The 17534-nt window shown below is 35.9% G+C and overlaps 1 long non-coding RNA gene across 1 annotated transcript; it reads left to right on the top strand.

The window, feature by feature from the left end:
• Nucleotides 1-502: 502 nt before the first annotated feature.
• On the top strand, nt 503-6763 carry LOC112777152 (uncharacterized). The gene is made up of 2 exons (XR_003190326.2): nt 503-883; nt 6487-6763. It is a non-coding gene; the product is annotated as an uncharacterized lncRNA (long non-coding RNA).
• The last annotated feature ends 10771 nt before the right edge of the window (nt 6764-17534 follow it).

Below are 17534 nucleotides of genomic sequence, written 5' to 3'. Positions count from 1 at the left end.
CGTATAATAAATTAAAGGTTTAATTACTCTGTTAGTCCCTATAGTTTTATGAAATTTTCAATTAGGTTCTTATATTTTTTTTTTATTTGGTCCTTGCACCAATTTTTTTTTTCAATTAGGTCTTTGTTCATAGTAATTGGTTTAATTGAATAGGGACACAATTAAAAAAAATTGGTGTAGGGACCCAAATAAAAGGAAAAAAAAGTATAAGGGCTCAATTAAAAAAAATTTGGTGCATGGACTCAATTAAAAGAAAAAAAAATATAGAAACTTAATTAAAAATTTCGTACAACTATAGGACCAACAGAATAATTAAACCTAAATTAAATTAATAGTTCTATTCACAAAATATAAATAACTATAAATTCTTTTATAGTCTCATATACAGTTATATGTGAACCATAGATGTTCTCTAGTTTCATGGAACCCACCAAATATTCTCCAAAATAGATCTTCCATTTTCCAATTTGATATTACGTATTCACGTTCCTATAGCATCACCAAAAGTTGTCTTCACCGATCTAACTTAAGCCATCTGCCTTATTTTATGTATTTTCTAAAGAACCTTCCCCTCCTCCTCAATTAGAAAGACCAGACCCAGCTGTTGCTGAAAGGATAGCCATTGTGCTCAAGTTCCTTAACTAAACCTTAGATGAGATTGCCTCAAATACAGAAGTTAAGGCACGTCTTATCGATGCTACACCCTTTCTCTACAACAGGATCTCGACTGAGGCTCTTTCTTCTCTTGGGGTATTCATGAGATTGTTTATGCTCTTTCCTCCAAGCTTCAAGAGTCACAAGAGGTATTGGACAAGTCAGTCAAGGCCTTGGCCGAGCATGATAAACAGCTCAAAAAACGTGACGAGGCCAAGTCTCAGATCAAGTAAGTTTTATCAAAAGGCTTTTCCCAAAAAAAAAAAAAAGAATATAATTAGTAATTCTATTCTAGTTCAATGCATGTTTACTATCTTACATGATATGCATGCTTATGTGATTTGATGAATGACAACATGTGCTTATGATTCATGCTATAACTAGTGTTTTGAAAAGTAAGAAACTTATATCTTTTACATGTGTTTAACCTAATCTATTTGATTGATTGTATGGTAAATGAAAAATTAAAGTAAATGCATGACATATATTCTATGATATAACATCAAGTTTGATGAGTGATTTTGATAGATATGAAATTTTGACGAAGAAGAGTTGATATAACATCTTTGTAATGAGCATAAGATATTCATCTTTAGGTGTGACCTTGTTAAATCCCTGAAATCAATAGAAATTCTTAATTTTTCATTTTTCTTTAGTACAGGGACAATATTTGAAATTCAATCAACATACCAAGTGGTGCAAATGAACCTTACTTTAAACGGTTGCTCAATGTCTTAATCTTTACTATTATTTAAGGTGTGAAGTGCCTTAGTGCTTGCTTTATGGGTCGAGCATCTAGGATAGGGCAAAGTTTATGCTCGATAAGCTCTCTATCCAAGCTAGGCATCTCATCACACTCCCAAACAAAACAATCCTGGTACTCTTTTAATGCCTTTATCAATCCTTTCTTGAAAGAAGGATCCAAGAGTCAACTGATATAAGTGATTCGACACTTTCCTTTATTTTTTACCTTCTCTAAAGGATCCTATACTTCAATTTCCTTATTGTGTAAGTCTTCAAAGAACAAATCAGACTTGCCGAACCCTAATGGGCCAAAATCATATATACAACCCAGTTCATGTTTTCCTGTGCATTCTTTCATCTCAGTCATATAGGGTGAGAGTCGAGCCAGTGCCTTGAAAAATCCATCAAGTGGATTTCATGGCCAAGATCTCCTTGGCTTTCAGGACCAATTTCATGTCATAGACCCAACATAGCAGCCTTTAGAGTGAGGGGTCAAAGGTGCTCATATCAATATTCAATGGTTTGACACTAGCATGATATTCCTTGAAGCTGACGTTCATTTGCTTGACGTAGCAAGGGATGTCATCTATATCGATTTCTTCAATCCTATCATTCTCATCCTGTAAAACTCAAGAGATTAGTAAATAATTAGCGAATAAATTAGTTATTAATAAAGAAAATTAGAAAATAGAATTTTATAGTTTAATGTGGTAGAATTAATTAAAATATAAATTTTGACACCAATTTTAAAGAATTTGGCCCAAGATTGTGCCGAACGGGCCGAACTGGACAAACTGGGTCCAAGGCCCGACCCACAATACACATACACTTGATAAAACCCCATATTCTTTCTCTATTAAGCATGAACGCTGAAACAAGTCAAGGAGAGAAGAGTTTGAGTTCCAAAACCTAACCCTCTAATCAAATCAAGATAACTTTTGATCTGGAGCTCCGATTGCTGCACCGTTTGTGGCGACGCGACCGCAACGTCGAGCTCTATAAAATTTAGTACATTGTAAGATAAGGAGGTCACGTTTTCTTTCTCAATTTCTTCCTTCTGAATTTGGAAATTTAGTAGCTTAGAGGTTGAGGTTTTAGTGAATTTGATATTCTAGGGTCAATCTAACTTGGAGAATTAGCGGACTCTTGTTTGATTAAGGTACATACAAGGTAAGGATCCTCAAAACCTAGTAAATTCCTTGGTTAATTGTGAATGAGCATTAAGTTGGTGTATGTGAATGTGATAATATATGTTAGGTAGTGTATATGTGAGATTAGAAGTCAATTGAAGAGATTGGATGCTTGTTTAAGCCTTGGGTGCTGAGGTTTTGGTGTCGGAGGCTTGTGACCTCGCCAATTTAGGTGTTTTTGGATTAGGGGAGAAATCGGCCATGGTATGATTTTGGTTTCTCATATATAATATGTAATGTCTGGCGAAAACTTAGGCTAGAAGACCATAGGATAGGTTGGAATGATAAAGTATGTTAAATGCGTAGCACTTGATGATAATTGTTGTTATGGGTTGAGTGTTTGTTGATGATTATTGTTTGTGATGGAACTAGAATGTTAATTAATGATTGAATGATGATTGACAAGTTGATAATGATGAATATGCATAGATGATGGATTGTCGATGATCTTGTTTATTAATTGAGGAATTTGGGCATGAGATGGTGTAATATTGAGGTACGATTGGTTATGGTATGATGGGGAGATTTTGGTGCTGTAAATGGTATATTATGGTGTTAGTTTGTATGAGTGGTATGTGGTATTGAATTTGGTTTTGGTAAGAATAAAGGTTTATGAACTTTTGTGAAAAACTGATTTTTGGCCAAACTTCGACGAGCCATAACTCAGCTTTTGGACCCCCAAATTATTCTAAATTTATTCCATATGAAAATTGGGTCCATGAAGTTAATGCTATTGGAAGAATGGATGAAAAATATTTTAAAACAAAAAAATTTTGCGCATCGAAAGTTTGGAGTGCAAAGTTAAAAATTCTGTAGCATTCAGCATTTTTGCTGTTCTGCTTAACTTACGTACGCGACCACTGTACGTGACGCGACCAACTTAATCGGGTTGGGTATCTCGCGTACGCGAGCAAGGTATTTGCGTACGCGAGGATAAAAAATTTTACGGTCACGCATACGTGTGGCCCACGCATATTCGTGACCTTTTAGTAATGCACTCCCACGCGTATCCATGGCCCACACGTATGCGTGATCCCTGAAATAAGCAAAGTGAGTTTTGTAAGAACCGGAGTTTTTCACGTAAAACTGTTTTAATAAAAATCATAATTTTAGTGAACGGAATAGATTCAAAATTTATAAGTTTTAATTTGAAAATATAAAGGTGAAATTTGATTTCAATTTTTCTGAGTTGGAAAATGTATCTTTTTCAAAAAGTTTTTGTAAAAATGCATACTAGCGCTTAAGGTGGCAGTACCGGCTCTAGTCTGTCCAGTACTGCGTATTTTGGAAAATAAGATTTTGAAAATTGATTTATTGTTTTGAAAGGACAAAAAAATAATTTAGAATTGAAAACTGGACAATAATCATAAAGGTTTGGGCCTAAAGTGGGCCAAACAGACCTAAAACGCTAATGGGTTGGACCGGGCCCAAACCGGGCCTAAGGCCCAACATATATATAGTTTATTAATGAGCAATCAGCTCATTTTTCACCCCATACGAGAGAGAGTTCGGATTGAGAGAAGAGAGGTGAGCTTTGGTGGCTTGTTGGTGAGTTGAAAGCTTGTTGGACTCCAATCTTTGTGCGGTGTCCATTTTGGGGAGCGGCCAAGGTATGGTTTTGGTCTCCTCTATGTAATATGTAATATCACTGGACACTTAGGCTAGTTTACTTTCAGATAGGTTGAAAGATGTTATTGTATGATTAATTGTATATAAATTTATGCTTGATGATGGTTTGGATGTAGGATGAATGGGTTTGAATGTGATGATATACATATTGTTAGATGATGATTATTGATAAGTTGTGTTGGTGGGTGTTGAGATTTGAAGATGGATGTTGATGATGATTTTGATTGTTGGTTATTGGTGTTGATGAGTTTTATGATGGATTTGGTTAATGTTAGATATTGTTTGGTAATGATTACTGGAATTAATGAGGATTTGTTTTAGTTGTTGAGGTTGTTGTTGGTTGATGATGATTATGAGTGTGGATTTATGATTGAATTGGAAATTATGAATTGGTAGTGATATATGGTGTAATGGTTGAGTAATTTAGGTGTGAAATTGAGGAGAATGATATGAAATGGTAAGATGTTGGGTATGGTAGTGTTTTATGATGTTTGAGCAGGTTTTGATTTGGTTTTGAATTGAGAGTTTGTTAAAATTGAGGTTTTGAGATTTTTGGTAAAAGCGAATTTTTGGTGAACTTTGATGGATCATAAGTTGAGCCTCAATTTTCAAAATTTGTTGGAATTTGCTTTAAATTAAAGTTCATGGAAAAATCTTTAAATGGATGTAATGTTTGTAGGAAATGGATTCTTGTAGAGGAAGTTATGATTATTCAAAGTTCGGTGTCAAAATCTGAAATTCTGTGCATGCTGCAGAATTTGTGATTTCTGGTTTGTGTGCGCAAGCACAGCCTTGTGCGAGTCACCAAAAAAAAAAGCACAGCCTTGTGTGCACGTACACCCCTGTGAGTTTTTGAATCTGTGCGCACGCACACACAGGGGAAGGCTTGCTGTTGAAAGCACTAGCACGACTTGTGCGCGCACACAACCAACGAAGTTTTGCAACCTGTGGCGCACGCACAGCCCTGTGCACATGCACACGTTGGAAGGTGCACTCTGTTGAGGGCATTCGCATGCCTTGAGCGGATGAACAGAGTTGAAAATTTTACTACCTGTGCGTACGTACACATTGAAAACTTTCTTGGGCGTGCGCGCGCACACTCCTATGCGTATGCACATGCCCTGTTTTTCAACCATAATCTTGTTTTTAACTGTTTCACCTTCCCAACAAGTTTGTAAACTTCTGTGACACCTATTTAAGACTCTTTGGTTTATTTTCGGGTACCGAAACTTGGGAAAGGTCCTAGGAGATTTAAGTTGTGTTTTACTTTGAAAAGTTAGAGAACGGAGGTTTAGGTTTCTGATGTATTGATGATGAGTTTAGTTGAGAGAGAAGGAAGAGTAGTGAACTTGGTGATTACTGACAACGAATTGAGAAACTGATGAACTGATGAGTTCGGAATGGAAAATTATGAATTGAGGATGGTTATGATAAGTTGAGAACTTGGAAAGGAATAATGAGAAAATTATTGGATTATATGAGAGTGTGCGGAGCCTATATGTCCGACGTAGCAGATTTCTCTGCTGCATGAGTAGTTGTTGTTGAGAGTGTGCGGAGCCTATATCTCTGGCGTAGCAGATTTCTCTGCTGCATGAACGGTTGTTATTTTTTCCTTCTCTATTGCATGAAGTGTACAGGGCCTATATCCCTGATGTAGTAGACTCCCTACTGTATGAGTGTGCAGGGCACTATATTTTTGGCGTAGCAGATTCACTGCTGCATGAGTGTGCAGGGCACTATATCTCTAGCGTGGCAGAAAAGGCTACATCTGGGAGGATGTGTCGGGTTGGAATTTACGGACCGACAAGTGATATCATGAGCCAATAGGACAAGCATTCATCATATGCATCTTTTAGATGCCTGTTTGCTTTGATTACTTGAGTTTGCCTAATTGTATAATATGTCTACTTGCTTCTTGAATTAATTATGATATATGAATACTACCTGTGTTTTACTTGATTGCATTATCTGTGACTATCTGGTGATGAGGAGGTTAGGTAGGCGGTGGCGATGGGATCGCAAGGAGGGTAGGTTGGTGAAGGCTGTGGGACAGCGGTGACTAGTTTTAGTTAGAAATCCCCTAAGATTAAATACATTGTTTATTATTTATGGTTTAAGTTTATTTATTTCATTAAGCTTGAATATCTGTTTGGTATGAAGCTCTAGGATTGCCTTTAGCATCCCAGGGTCTTACATCTTACATTACTGGGTACTGTTACCATACTGAGAATCTCCGGTTCTCATTCCATACGTTGTTGTTATTTTTCAGATGCAGGTCGCAACCCACCTCAGTGAGTTGCTTGATGGTAGCAGAGCGGAGGATCTTATTCTATTTTGTTGTTAGTAGGGTTATTTTGATTTGTACTCTCACTTTTGTATTTACTTTTGCTTTAGAGGCTTACTTTGAGAGTGATATTCTGTATAAGTTGTATACTTTCAAAACTATGTATGTCAGTATTTAACTAGTCGGCCCAAACTCCGCGGGCTGTGGCTAGTATCTTATGATTATTATACTCTTATATAATTATATATATCTTGTTACCTTACATTGTGGATCTTATCCTTTACGCTTGTAGCTTCGTGTGAATGTTTGTGCTTTGTAATTTCGTATTTGAGCTTATTTCCTTCATCGGGCATCTAGAATTATTATTCCTTCTATATATATATATATATATATGTAGGAGCCTTAGAATTGTCATAACTCTTGATTAACCTTTGCTTTACGGCATGAGGTAAAGCTTTGGGTAATTAGCAAGGTTGCGAAAACTGGACCGGTCATTGACCGGTCAAGCAACTGGTTCAATGGTTCAATAGTCCAACGGGGGTCAAACCGGTTTAATTAAATATACACTAAAATTATATAAAGATTCAATACATAATTTTAAATATACCAAATTTTCCTTGCTCCACCTGGCTCTGTTCCTCCAAAGGCTTCCTTTTTTCTAAATTAGTTGGCTAAGCTACATACAAAACTAAAGATTCCTGTTTTATTTTGATTAAAGTTTCAAAACCAAATCAACAGATATTATGAAAAAAATAAAACTGCATATCTAACTGAAACAAAGTTCTCATGTTTCTATAGCCTTTTCAATATTCTTGATCATGACACCCTTAACTTCAGAGACCTTTTTCTGAACCTTGGCAAGCTTGCTTATCTCCTCAGGGTGATCAATGCAATACTGCATATGCTCTTTCAATTTCAGCCTGCACCATCTAAACAAAACAAAATAAAACAACACAATTTACACAAATTCAAACAAATCAACCTCCATAATCAATTAGATTCAATTCTCACAACAGTACAAAACATAAAATTACCCAAACTCAGAAAATAACACACATATATTAACAAAATTTATCAATAAACAAAATCAAAATGTATAAAAATAACATAATGTTCTACAACAAAAAACAACATTAACATATTTTTATTGTATGAAACGAATTTAACTCGAAAAATCATTTTGTGATTGCATCTTCCAAATTAGAAAATCAAAAGCTAACAAAATTAACCATGAACAAAATTAACTCAAACAAGCAGCAACAATTCAGAATATTAATCCCACGCACCCAGAATCACAAAATCAAAAAATCAGTATTATACTAACTCAGCAACTCAAAATAGTAAACCCAGCAACTCAGATCGCAGAATCAATATTATTAAAAATTAAGAATAATTGAAAACAAGCAAAAATAAATTGACATACCGACAGAGAGTGAGAAAGAAAGTGACGGCAATGAGATCTTGGATTTTTTAGTGAGTGACGGATCGCCATCTTCAACATAAACAATGTAGTGAAAAATGAAGAAAATCAGAATAAATAAAATTAACAAAAAAAATGAAAAATCAATAACTCGTTCCACCCACAACAGAGGAAACAAATAAAAAACTAAAGTGAAAAAGGGAGGAAATCAGTGAAAATAAAGAAGAGCACGAAGAAGAAGTTGAAGAACGACGAAGATTGAAGAACTCACGACGACGGCAAAGAGTCCACCGCGGCACGGGTACGTTCGCACTACGCACTGAGAGTGGTGCTCAACACACACACACACACACACACACACACACACACACACACACACACACACACACACACAGATGGCTTGGAAACAGAGGCGTTTTGATGACGAGAAAGAGGCGGCCGATGACGGCATGGATAGAGGCGGGCTTCACGACGAGCACAGAGTAGCGGCGGCTGTTTGCTCTGATAGGGTTATGGATATTTTCATTTTGGTGAATACTGAGAGTGAGATAGAAGAGAGAGGGGATTGGGGTCTTCTACACGTTTTTCTTCTTTTTTTTTTTGTAACTAAAATGATGCCGTTTTATGCTGAATAGGAGAACCGAATCATAAAAAAACCCGGCCGGTTCATTCGGTTCACCGGTTAACCACCGGTTTGCCAGTTTTTTACAGGCTGGTTTTAAATATTAATCGGACCGGCTTATTGACTGGTTTTTGGTCAATCAAGTCAAACCAGCCAGTAGCCGGTCCAGTCCGATTTTCAGAAACTTGGTAATTAGGGTGTTACAAGTTTTGTGTTTTAAAACCTAATTTTGAACCTCTAAACCTCCATTTTTACTCTTTAAGACCCTATAATTGAGTTGTAATGGTAATGAAGTGGGTTGAACTAGGAAGAGATAGTTACTTATAGGTGAAGATAGGTTTTGAAGTGGGGAATTTGAATTACAAGTGTGGATAAAGCGAGTAACTAAGTAATGAGGTGTTGGCAATGTTGAATGAGAAGTGAATGATGATGATGATGTTGATAAATGATGAACTTGAGATTGATTTGAGATATGAATTAAAGAAATGTGAGTGTACGAGAGAGGGTATAAGGGTAGAATGATAAATAGTAAGTGTGATTGGAGAGTTTGACGGGGACTATATCCCAAGAGTGTACTGGGCACTATATCCTTAGTAAACAGTGACTGTGGCTATAATTGATTAATTGAGGAAGCTTGAAAATGTGACGAGTATGCCGAAGATGCATATGTGATTAATGAATGAATGTGGTAAGTGAACCATGATGGAAAATATTGAATGCGAGTATGCTTGTAATTTTATCTCTCTGGTTGTAAGGGTGATAGGGCACCGATACCCTCTAATGGTGACAGGGCACAAATACCCTCTAATGGTGACAGGACATAGATATCTTCTAATGGTGACAGGGCACAGATACCCGCTAACAGTGATGGGGCACAAATACCCTCTAATGGGGATAGGACACGGATTCCCTCTAATGGTATTAAGGCGCAACAGAGAGACTGTGCCCGGGTTAGCTACCGGACACGTTGGGTTGGCTTGATAATCGGCAGATGAGACTCATCAGCTAATGGGACAGGCATACATCATATGCATCTATATGTTTGTTTGGTATGCCTTGTTTGGATTGCCTAAGTGATTGCATACACTTTTTGCTACTTGTTTATTTACTGTATATACTTTCTGTCTGTGATTTCCTTGCAAGTAATAATTGTGTTTGTCACATTTGATTCTGGTGGTGGTTGGAGGATTGGAAGAAAGGCGGAGAAGTGAGGGTTTTGGATAGAGTTGGTTAAATTTAGAACCTTAGAGAACTACCCCCTGTTTATGGCTATTGTCTTTAAATCTTTAAGTTTTATAATCTGAGTGTCGGCGTTCTAGAATTGCCTCTAGCTTTCCCGGGATCTTATTTATTATATATGTGGGAACCTTAACCATAGTGAGAACCCCTGGTTCTCATCCCATACGATATTATTGTTTTTCAGATGCAGGTCAAGATGCGCCTCGCTTGGTGTCTGAAGTTCTTCTGTAACGAAGATGGGAGTTGGGCTTTTATATTTTGTTATGCATATACATATGCTTAGACTTCTCCTTTTATGTATTATACCTTGGTGCCTCATAGAGGCTTTTGTTGGAGAAGTAGGATTTATTTCGAGAACTTTGGTTTTGGGATTATATTATGTATGTATGTATGTAAATACTCTCTGGCCAGCCTTAGCTTCGTAGGCTGAGCTTGGAGCTTGAATTGCTATATATCCTCGATCCTCTACTCATTTGCACTTAAGCTTTTCTTCGTACACAAGTAAACATTATTCACGAGCGTAACGCTTTCGTTTTAACTTTTTTTCAAAGGCTCCTAGAATAAACCTTCGTTTCAACTATATTATGTATATTTATATTTTATTTTTAGAGGTCGTAGTGCCTCGCCACCTCTGTTTTACATTGTAGGTGTAAAGCACTGTGTGGTAGGGTGTTAGACTATGGTATCAGAGCAGTTCGTTCCCGTAGAGCTTGGGGAATGGACTGATTATACTTCTGAGCATACTCTGTCTGTGTGTACATGCTATCTAGGATGTCTGATTGACATATATAGAATAAATGTTCATGAGCATACTTTTGGAGATTTGAAGCACTAGACTTGAGATATTAAGACTGATCACCTTAACATCGATTGTTCGGTGTGGACAAGACCCAAAGAGTGTCTTATGGACGCGAGTGAGGTGATACGATTGACGATAGGGTAGCTGCATAGACAATTGCTGAGGGGCTGAGGAAACAAGCTAGAAATGGTGATAGAGGCGGTAATGGACTTGGTGATGAAAGAAACCAATGGATTAGAACTCGTGCAGCTGGAGTAAAGGTCAATAGTGCTTAGTTAGAGAGATAAAGAGGCTCAAGGAATGTTCTGACATTATAGACGAGTGAATAAGTTCTTAGTGGCTTATAATCAGAGTAATGCTGCGAAAGCATGGTGAATTTGGTGGCTCTAGAATTGTAGTGACGTGAGAAAGGAATATTAGGATATGAGGGTGTCTTGAGGAATTGGTGTAGGATCGATGAGTGGTAAGTGTATGCCATTTAGGTTATAACAGATTGGATTAGACTATGAGATTGGAGAATTGATTAGTGTTTGAAATAATTGAGAAGGACTTGAGATTTAAATTGAATTAGATGGAACATATACATGATAAGGAAATTTGTAGTCGTTGAAAAAGAACTAGACTAAGTTAAGAGTGAAACAAATGGATATAGTGATAAACCCCAATTTTGTGCTTTATATTGTGCTTAATTTAGGGAATTTTATCAACTTATCTCACATTTATTCAATAAAATAGCATGCTTTTGAAATTCTCCCTAAATTTGTACTTAAGAGTGAAAACATGCTTTTTTTTGGCCTTAAATTTGGCAATTTTAATTCACTTTAATTCCATTCGATACCTTGATATGTTTGTTGAGTGATTTTAGGCTTATATAGCTTAGGCTTGAATTTGATTAACCTTATGACCTTATACCTGAGACTAGAGAATGTGAATTAGTTTTTGAGTTAATGTTGGGAGAGTGGGAAGATGAACGGTAAGAGGTCGGATAAATCTGAGAGAGCGAATTTTCGAGGGCGAAAATTTTTATTAGGGGGTAGGATGTAAAACCAGAGAGATTAGTAAATAATTAGCAAATAAATTATTTATTAATAAGGGAAATTATAAAATAGAATTTTATAGTTTAATGTGGTAAAATTAATTAAAATATGAATTTTGACACCAATTTTAAAGAATTTGGCCCAAGATTGGGCCGAACGGGCTGAATCGGCAAACTGAGCCCGTATTGGGCCCAAGGCCCCAACCCACTATACACATACACTTAATAAAAACCCAATCTTCTCCCTCCATTCAGCATGAACGCTGAAACAAGTCAAGGAGAGAGGAGTTTGAGTTCTAAAACCTAACCCTCCAATCAAATCAAGATAACTTTTGATTTGGAGCTTCGATCGCTGCACCGTTTGTGGCTACGTGACCGCAGTGTCAAGCTCTACAAAGCCCAATACTTTGTAAGGTAAGGAAGTCACATTTTCTTCCTCAATTTTGAAATTTAGTAGCTTAGAGGTTGAGGTTTTGGTGAATTTGATGTTCTAGGGTCAATCTAGCATGGAGAATTAGCGGGCTCTTATTTGATTAAGGTACTGATAAACCCCAACTTTGTGATTTATCTTGTATTCAATTTAGGGGATTTTATAAACTTTTCTCACATTTATTCAATGAAATAGTATGGTTTTTGTAATTCTCCCTAATTTGTGCTTAAGAGTAAAAACATGCTTTTTAACCCTTAAAATAGCTAAATTTTATTCACTTTAATTCCATTCGATGCCTTGATATGTTTGTTGAGTGATTTCAGATTCATAAGGCAAGTATTGGATAGAAGAAGTGAAGAGAAAAGCATGCAAAGTGGAGAATTCATGAAGAAAAGAGCATTTGGAGAATTGAAGGCCATGCACACGCATCACCCACGCATACGCGTGAGGAGGAAATTTGCCAACGACGCGCACGCATGACGCTGATCATGTGACCTCATTAAAGTGAATTCGCTGGGGGCAATTTTTGAGCTTTCCAAGCCTTTTAACTCATTTCTGAAGCTATTTAATGCAGAACTCAAGATGGGTCAAAGGGGAGCAACTGGATTAGCTTAGGATCATGCTTTAGGTAGTTTCTAGAGAGATGACCTCCCTCTTCTCTCTAGAATTAGGGTAAATTTAGGGTAGATCTCTTCTAGGTTTAGTCTTTAATTCTTGTTTTCAATTAGTTTTTCTTGCAATTTCTTGTTATTACATCTTTGCTCTATTAGTCCTTTTTGTTAATTTCTCTTTTATGCCTCTTTTTAGATTATGAACACTATTGTTGGATTTGGATTTTATTTAAGGCAATTTTATGTTTTCATGTCATTGATGTTTAATTGAGTTGTTAGTATTGTTTCCTTGCAATTGGTAGTTGTAGATTTATTATTCTTGCACTTTTATGATGCTTTCCTTTTATGTCATCCAAGTGTTTGACAAAATATTTGGTTGGATGTTAGAGTAGCTTTTTGAGCATTCTTGGCTTGGAAAGAGAAATTAGGCAATCTTGACTCATTAATACCCAACTTATGTTGGTGATCTAGAGTTGTTAGTTAATATTGTTTTCATTGACTCTAATCTCTTGCTAATTCAATTAGTAAGTTGATTAGGACTTATGGATTGGGATTAACTAGTATTATTTGACTTTCTCTCAATGTGAAGATAATATTGTACCTTCTTCTGATGCTGGAGATGACGAAATAGGATTAGCTCTTGATAATTATTGTGTTATGATTAATGACTAGGATAGAAAGCCTTGATTCTCAATCCTTGCCATGAATGTCTCTCTCTTTAATAATTACTTTCTTTAGTTGTTTGATTTACATTTCTTGCCTTTTTATTTTCTTGTCTTCTTATATGCAAGCCACCCCTTGGATACCATAACCAATAATATGCATACCTCACTACAATTCCTTTGAGAGACGACCCGAGATCTAATATTCTCGGTATTTTTATTGGTTTGTATTCGTGACAAACAAAATTAAACTTTGATGGAGGTTGGTTGTTGGTCTAGAGTATACATGCAACGAAGTGATCCAATTTATTGATGAATTCTAGATCAACATAAAATACTACATCAAGTTTTTGGTGCCGTTACCGGGGAATTGCAACGTGTGCTTGTTATTGGTTATTGTATATATGTTAATATTGTAAATAGCTTGATTTTTGGTTTGTTTGCTAGTTTTGCTAGTTGTAGGACTTTGGTTTTTTTTTTCTTGTTAGCTTTTGGTTTTGTTTTCCCTTTCACCATGAATTCTCACCACTTTGGCTATGAGTTTGGTTCTAACTATGTTGTAGGGAATGGAAGCTACAATGAAGATATGCATCAAGGATTTGGAAATCAAAGGTGGGAGGAGCCTCAAGAATTTGATCAACCTTCATGGCAACAACCTCTACCAATGTACTATGATCAAGAGCCATACCATGATGCATACCAATCTAATGTGTGTGATGGACCTGCTTGTGGTTATCAACCACAACCACCATATGCTTATGAACCCCCTACTCAACATTGTTATCCACCATATTCACAAGCCTCATACCACCATTCACCTCCATATGATCCTAACCCATATCCACCATACCAACCATCATATGAACTATACTTAGAGCCAGCACAATTCCAATACCAAGAACTACCATCTCTATATACACCACCAAGACTTTCACCAATATGAACCACCTTCTAACTACAATACCTTTACCTCAAACAATGAACCCTCTCTTCTACCACCTCCTTCATTTGAGGAAGCTCTCCATGCCTTCATGCTAGAACAACAAAGAGACATCAACTCTTATATCCAAAAGCAAGAAGAGGAGCAAAATGAGCTAAAGAAGTTAGAAGTCATGGTTGCTACCATGGCAGAAGTCATTAACAACATGACCTCCCACCTAAGCTCATGTATCCCCAGTACTTCCATTGAAGAATGTGGAGGATCAACCAAGGAGCATAATGAGGGAGTGAACTTGAAGCTTCAAGGTGAAGAAGAGGAGTTGAGACAAGAAGTGTAACAAGAGGGAGAAACCGAGATTGTTGAAGAGGAAAAAGTGGTTGAAGATTTATGAGATGTTGAATGCCCATGGGAATCTCAATTTGAAGAGCCTTCTTCCATGGAGTTTGAAAATGATGTTAAGGTGGATAGTTGATGAGCGGATATTTTATACGTTTTTTGACATCATTTTCATATAGTTTTTAGTAGTTTTTGTTTAGTTTTTATTAATTTTTTATAGGTTTTAGTGTTAAATTCAAATTTTTGGATTCTACTATGAGTTTTTGTGTTTTTGGGCAATTTCAGGAATTTTCTGTTTGAAATTGAGAAGCTCGAGCAGAAGTCTGATTTAGAGACAGAGAAAGCACAGCAGATGCTGTCCAGATCTGACTTGCCTGCATTCGGAAGTACTTTTCTGGATCTACAGAAGTCCAAATGGAGAAATTTTAAAGGCTATGGAAAGCTGACTTCTAGATCTTTCCAGCAATATATAATAGTCTATACTTTGCTTCGGATTAGAAAGCCTAAAACTAGCGTCCAACGCCAGCTACCTGCCCCCTTCCAGACTTCCAGCGCCCAAAGAGCAGAGCCCAACGTTCAAAGCCCCAGAGAGGACCCCCTAGCTGGCATTCCACGCCCAAGGAGCCTTATAGCACGTGGATCTCAATAAAGCTCAGCCGAAACACTCACCAAGTGGGCCTCAGAAGTGGACTTTAGCACTAAATATACTGTTTTACCCTTACTAGTCATCTATTTAGTATTTAAGGGATTAGATTCATGTAATTTAAAAAAAAAAATCAACATATCACACTTATCATACACCTCCTGCTGAGGGAGGTTTGCTGAGTCCTATAAATTAATAAAAGTACTGTTTCTTCTTCTTCGATTTGTGTCTGATCTATCTCTAAGATGTATATTCCAATCTTCATCGTGGTGAATAGGACGATCTGAAAAATTGGCTCTGTTTATCACATCAAGACAAACGTGCCTGACAAACAACGGCGTCTACTTGGGTTCGTGTGAGTACCTGGAAGAAAAGCACGAGCCAACATTTATGTTTATACATCTCTGAGACGGTTAATCCATGATTTCGTTGGGGACTTCTCGAGATAGTAGTTCAATCTCCGGGAAGATTAAGGTCTCCCTGGTATAGGCTAGAATCAAGAAGCAGCGTTCTCTGATCCGGAAGAGTCGACCTTGTCTGTGGCATTTTGAGTAGGATCGCCAAGAGAATGGACTAATATGCGCTTCACCCTTCGTCAGATTGAATATCACGACCACTGGCCATGGCCGTGTTCATTCTGTAGCAGAGGAGATCAATGACCACGGGCAATGGCTTTGATCACTTACAACCTGCCATAGAAGAAGATCATTCACAAGCAAAGAAGACAGTAGTACCTGAGTTACTTCAGAAAGACAAAGCAACTCCAACTCTCAACCCTATTCCCATTATTACTATTCCTAGCATATAATTCCTAATAGCTAACTTCTTAATAGTCAATTCCTTCTGATTTCGCCTGACTAAGACCTGCAAGACAACCATAGCTTGCTTCAAGCCGCAATCCTCGTGGGATCGACCCTGACTCGCTCAGGTATTACTTGGACGACCCACTGCACTTGCTGGTACTACTGCTGTTGTACGAAATAGTGTGGGTTTTACATACATGCGCACCAAGTTTTTGGCGCCGTTGCCGGTGATTGTTGAGTTTGGACAAACTGTTGGATTGTCTTGCTCCTAAGATCAGGTAATTTTTATTTCTTTTAGTTCTTTAATTTTTCGTTTTCTTCTTCTTATTTTTTTGAAAAATTCTAAAAACTTTTTCAAAAATATTTTTCTTTTTTTTGTTTAATTTTTGTGTTCTTGGTTTATGTCTTTGAGTCGTTAATTTTTATTTTCTTCTTCTTCAAAATTTCGAAAATTCTAAAAAGTTTTTCAAAAATATTTTTCTTTTTTTGTTTAATCCTTACATTTTTTGAATGTGTCTATGCTCTTAGGATAGTTGCTCCTTTGAATCTTTCTTTCTAAAAATTTTTAAAAATAATTTTTCTTTGTTTAAATCTTGTTTCAATTTTAAATTTGGTGTTTTCTTTTTATTTTTCTTTAAATTTTCAAAAATTGATATTTAGTTTTCTAAAAATTTTAAGTTTAGTGTTCTTTTTATATTTTTTGAGTTCTTTGAGTCTTTAAATTTTGTTCATTGTGTTCTTGTGAGTCTTCAAGGTGTTCTTGAGTCTTGCATGTGTTTTGATCTTAAAATTTTTAAGTTTGGTGTTCCCTTGTGTTTCCCTCCAAATTTTCGAAACTTTGGGTGCACTAGATATAAAAATTTTAAGTCTTGTGTCTTTTTTGTGTTTTTCTCTTTCATCATAAAAATTCAAAAAATAAAAAATATCTTTTCTAACTAATTTTCACCTTAATTTTCGAATTTTTTCAAAAAAAAAAAATTCAGATTTCAATTTTCAAAATTTTATCTTATCATATCTTAGTTGTCAAGTTTTCAAAAATCAAATTTTTCAAAAATAAAAATCATATCTTTTTCAAAAATCTTATATTTTTCAAAATCTTTTCATATCTTTTTCAAAATTCGAAAATCTTATATTATCTTTTTCAAAATTAAAACTCTAATTTCAAATCTTTTTAAAATCATATCTTATCTTTTTCTAATTTCAAATTTTGATTTCAAAATCTTTTCTTATCTTACTTTTTATCTTAATTTTAAATTTAAATATTTTCTTATATTATCTTTTATTTTTATTTTATTTTTATCTTTTCTTAATTAATATCTTATTTTCTCTCTTATCTTTTTTAAAATTACCTAACTAACTTTTCCCTCTCTTAATTTTTGAAATTCACATCTGGTTCTTCTCTCTCTTCTTTTTCAAAACTTCCTAACTAACTCTTCTCTTCTTTAATTTTCAAAAATATCTCTCTTTTTCTCTCTCATCTTTTTTTAAAACC

This window comes from Arachis hypogaea, chromosome 19, assembly GCF_003086295.3.
Source record: "Arachis hypogaea cultivar Tifrunner chromosome 19, arahy.Tifrunner.gnm2.J5K5, whole genome shotgun sequence".
Taxonomy (NCBI): domain Eukaryota; kingdom Viridiplantae; phylum Streptophyta; class Magnoliopsida; order Fabales; family Fabaceae; genus Arachis; species Arachis hypogaea.
Note: the sequence above shows the minus strand (reverse complement) of the source record. Positions and strands in the feature narration are given on the sequence as shown.